This window comes from Adiantum capillus-veneris, chromosome 29, assembly GCF_014529385.1.
Source record: "Adiantum capillus-veneris isolate H3 chromosome 29, ASM1452938v2, whole genome shotgun sequence".
In the NCBI taxonomy this organism is placed as follows: Eukaryota; Viridiplantae; Streptophyta; class Polypodiopsida; order Polypodiales; family Pteridaceae; genus Adiantum; species Adiantum capillus-veneris.
Window position 1 is genome coordinate 111,440,060 of NC_140959.1, and position 4,872 is coordinate 111,444,931.

The 4,872-nt window shown below is 46.4% G+C and overlaps 1 pseudogene across 1 annotated transcript; it reads right to left on the reverse strand.

Annotated features, from left to right (window-relative positions):
* Positions 1–703: 703 nt before the first annotated feature.
* On the reverse strand, positions 704–2,975 carry LOC147419761 (11S globulin seed storage protein Ana o 2.0101-like; annotated as a pseudogene). The gene is made up of 5 exons (XR_015187173.1): positions 2,566–2,975; positions 2,281–2,477; positions 1,729–2,120; positions 1,390–1,607; positions 704–1,263 (listed from the first exon to the last, which is right to left on the reverse strand). The product of XR_015187173.1 is annotated as an 11S globulin seed storage protein Ana o 2.0101-like (transcript).
* Positions 2,976–4,872: the final 1,897 nt, after the last annotated feature.

Consider the following 4,872-nt stretch of genomic DNA (forward strand, 5'->3'; position numbering starts at 1 on the left):
CACCAATAAACACCATCGTGATAAGCTGGGACACTACAAAATGCAAAACACATACTCAAGCACACATGCACAGAAGCAATATAAAGCTTGGCTAACGAGTGGGGCTATATATCATGATGGTACAATAGTCACTAGAGCCCCGTCGATATTTGGCACAATACTTGAGCTCTCGGCTCTATAATTACACTGTGTGATGAGGAAGGTACCCGAGCATGTCAGAAACTTCCATCCTACCATTCCACAGTCTTTTAAGGTCGCTATTTTGGTCACAATAATATTAATGCCAGGGGAGGCTCCTAGAAAGGGGAGGCTCCTAGAAAGAGTCTGAAAACCTGACTCGGGGAGCTAAGTTCTGAGTAAAAGCATTTATGTACCCTTTTAAGGCTTGAAGGCCCTTTGTTGCTAGCTAGAAACTTTTCTACTAAAAAATGGTAGCTAGCCAAAGTACGATGGATTTAAGATGTGGCATACTCCCGACTCGTATTGCATCGACCAAAGACAATAGTCAAAGGCCCAATGGCTCCTACTGGTAGTAGCCTTGGGGGTGAGATGAGAGACAAGAGGTCAACCAATTGACAACCAATTAGAAAAAATTACTCCTTAAAAAGTAAAGTCTGGTCAGTAGCACAAAAAACATAATTGGAAGTGAAACCCTGTGCATCAAACATTTATGGTACACAAAACACTAAATTGAGACGCAGGCTTGCAAAACTGTCAATGAATTCTCTTATTTTATGTATTTGCTTTGCTGCGCCGCGAGCATGAAATACAAGCAAAAAGTGGCCGGAAGGCCGGAAGGTAAGCTCCTGTTGCAGCTCTTATTTATCGACATCGACACACATGACACCCGACTACTGCTGTCTACATTCTTCATAGCACCTCAAGAGAAGCCAGGGCCCAAGCTGGCAGCTCACGTTGATGCTTCCTTCTCTCTTCCTCCGCGCGCCTCCGCCTCTGCTCCTCCTCCTCCCTCCTGCGCTCTCTTCACGCCTGCGCCTCTCCTCTTCCTCCTCCGGCCGTCTCCTCCCGCTCTTCATCTTCACGTCGTTTCTGCTGCTCTTCGCTCTCCTTTTTGCTTACGCTTTTGTATCTCCCATTGCCCCGGCCACCCCGTCCACCTCTTTTGGAGGGGGGAAGAAGACCTCCTCATCCCTGCCAAGTTCTCTGAGCTGCTCTTCATCCACATTGAAGGCGGCAGCGGTGACTTGCTTGGGGATACCACGATAGACTGAGTTCTTGCCTGCCAGGAAGGTGGTGCGAGGGCTGCAAAAACATTCAGGATATCAAGCTGGATGCACTAAGTAAATGCATGCATTATCATTGAACACTGTGCAACAACATGATGGCCACGACTACATGGACATGATGTCAGCAATGTTCAAAACAAACCTTGATGATGTAACTAGCTCGATCCATTCCAGTCCTTGGTCCCCTGCAATTTTCACTGAAGGGAAGAACTGAGGAATAACTAGCACAGTGCCCTCGCGCACTTCTTGATCGAACACATTCTCCCCGTCTCCGCTCGCCACTTGCACTCGCCCGTTCCCTCGAATGAAGTAGAAAATTTGGTGCCCATTGCGCACGAACGAAGGCGCCATCATTGCATTCTGATGGAAGCCAGAATTCAACATTAGACTGTCAATTCTTTATTAATCACCGTCTTAATCCTTTTTAAGTATCTAATCGCTTTGTAATTAAAACAAAACTTAAAAGCTATTTAATAATTACCTTCTCCAAGGAAACCTTGACCGCGCTAAATCCAATCTGATGCAAAGCAGGCAGCTTATGGCAATTGACCCTATTGAGAGCTCCACCATTTTTTACGTAGAAGTCCGGAAATTCATCCCTTATGCTGTACTTAAGCTCCTCGAAGTGGAAAGGGCCTGAAGTTTCCTTCAAGGTGTTTCTCTCGTCCTCTTCCTCTCTCCGGCTGCGCCTCTCAGGTATCTGTGGGAAGTGGATCTTTTGCTTCGCTTTCACAATGCCTGCTTCATTTTGGCGCTCAAGGAGAGACTGGATCGTTTGCTCGTCGACGCCCATGCGGTGGCGAGAGTGTCTTTGCTGAATCCATGAAGCACAGATCCAAACCTGGCCTGCTTGCTACCAGCAAGTCCAAATTGCTGCATACAAAAGTCCACTCTTATCATTTAACAGCACTTTTTCATTGATTCCACTTTTACCAGCAGTAAATAACTAATCATGTTATAATTCATTCACAATATCCAGATCTCATATAGCACTGGCTAATGCCTAAGTGCTCGCACGGGGCTTGCTAATTACATGAAAGCGCCCTGGATTGGCTCCGTAGCTGGTATCGCCTGCGCATAGAACGCGGTGACGCTCATTGCCATCATTATACCACCAGTAAACGGTTCCCTTGGGCAGGGCAACGACATCCCCCCGCTGCACTTTCCGAATGTAAGTTCGCCGATACTCGCTCTCAGCACCAGGGATGACAGCGCCCATTTTACCGGACCCTGCACCGCAAATTACAATTACCATTCCGCAAGAGCTAAGCAAGAGAGACCATTAATCACAAACTACAAAGGTAATATAAAAAAGGACCTTGCAAAACATAAGCAATCTTGTCTGCATCCGAATACTGCGGCACCAGCAACCCATTCTCTTCCAGCTCAAGCTCCGCTATGCCCACATGCGCATTGCGAATGGCATCGATCTCTTCACTCCAAACACGAAGACGTCCCCCCTCTGACTGAAGCTGTTCGCGAGGCCGGCCGAGCTCGATTTGAGGATAGCCACGCTCTTCTTTCTCCTCGCGGCCACGATGACGACGTCTTCCCCTTTCCTCTTCCTCGCGCTCACGAGGCTCCATCTCCCTGCCACCACGACTAACCTCGCAAGAGGCAAAGGAGGTGGTCAAGAGACCAAGGAGCAGAAGAAGACTAAGCACTAGATTCCCTGCGCGCGCCATAGCTACAACTGATCTAGTGGGCACAGCTTCACTCTGCTAGCTATACGCATGAAAGCAGGAGTGCAGTGGTCGCCTTTTATAGTAGCACGCAGCTGGAAGATGAGTTTGGAAACAGCATGCCGTGCGCAGTGTCGATACGCGGCCTCTGCTCTCAATTTGGAAAAGTCCGCTCTTCATGACATGCAACTCTCTTTTTTAAAACTCAAATTTTCCTTTTAATATAATTGTTAAAGTTTTATATGATTTATATTGTGACGTGGTGCCTCTACAAAAGAAGCCCTAACAGCAATATCAAGGGAGGGAAAGTTGGGCGCGATCTACGCCGTCCACGCAAGCAAAAAATTAAATATGGACCGAACGCTTGCGTGGAGCTCTAGAGCGGGCAGGGAGGGCCACGTTGGTAAAAATGTGGTGAGGTGGAGCTACCAAGGTCATGCTGGCAAATTGTCGGATGTTGCACGAGGATTGCAAAAGAGTGGCTCCCAGGTGGCTGTCGAGGGTCACGGGTTGGGGGGCTTGGAGGGTTGCATGTGTAGGAGGGCGGGAATCTGTGGGAGGGGAAGGGTTTGGTTAATGGAGTTCTATTGCGTGGTAGCTCATGAACCGCGCCCAAATATCGTTGACTTTTGGTCCAAAGAGGATGGTGTCCATTGTGAAGAATCTTGTATAAAACACGGCACCACCGACACTTGGATTCTTCACAATGGACAGTTAATCCAAGTGACGGCATCGTTAACGAGCTGCCTTGGCTATAGATGATTAAGTTGTACTCAAAGCTTTACTGAAGGTTTATTGATGATTAGGGTGATTGTTGATGCTATATGCGTCTGTTGATCTCTCTCTCACATCTCTCACAGCCAGAGGCCCCGCACCTTCCCGGCTCACCTTTCGAACACATATCCCCCGACAACAGAAGGATGGCAGTATATATCACTATGTATCATAGACTCTATATTTTAGAAACACTATGGATGTCATTTTTGGAAGGAAATATAGGATTGGTTTATGATCTTATAGGTCAACAGCTGGATGAAAGAATCTAACATGGCTAATTTGCACGGCTCATATTCTTCACAATGGACACCACCCTCTAATTTGTCCATTCTGGTTAATTTGCATGCTTGAGGGTGTGCGAGAGAGACAAGTAAAAAACTTAGTATATCCAACTTCTATGGATCTTGAGCTCCCTAAAAGAGTATATTAGAGCTTAAAGGTTATAATTATGAGGGCAAAAAGCTAAGGGAGATCGGCTATGACGGTGAGAGGAAGATAGGAGAGCATAGGGTCGTGTGAGATTTGGGGAAGAGAGATTTTCTAGCTTGAGAGGGCAACAAAACGAACTATGGTGGGTTCGGCCTACGGGAGAGCACACGGGAGAGAGATAGAGAGCTTTTTAGCAACATATTTTGACTTAGGAATGAAAAATCTGAGAGAGTTCTTAAATGATGAGCTTATCTTCTTTTAATAGCCTCCCCATTTGCATGCTAATTGGAAATTCTATTTATAGCCAAAATCCCCCCCCCCCCCCCCCCCCCCCCCCGTTACCACTAGCACTAGCACTAGTGCTTAGCACGGCCAGCGTCTCTTGATGACGTGGCAGCTCGGATGTCGACTCTCCCCATGATTGATGTAATGGAATTAGACTATTCAACTTGAGAATAGAGGAAATTAATGATAATACTTTCGAGAAATAACTTTGTGAGCATAGCGGGTAGACCTAATTGAAGATAGCAACATAATCATAGAAATTAGTTAACTTGGCATGAACAATACTTTCGCAAGAGAGAGAATTTAGAGAACATGACAACAGTTGAGGACCGGATTTATGTGGAGCCGGTCCCCCCTCCAATAAGCATTTGTATTATGATTTCTCCCATTAAGAGAGACTTGTTACAATACATTCTTTGTGTTCCTTGTGACCTAGGTGATGCAATGAAGAT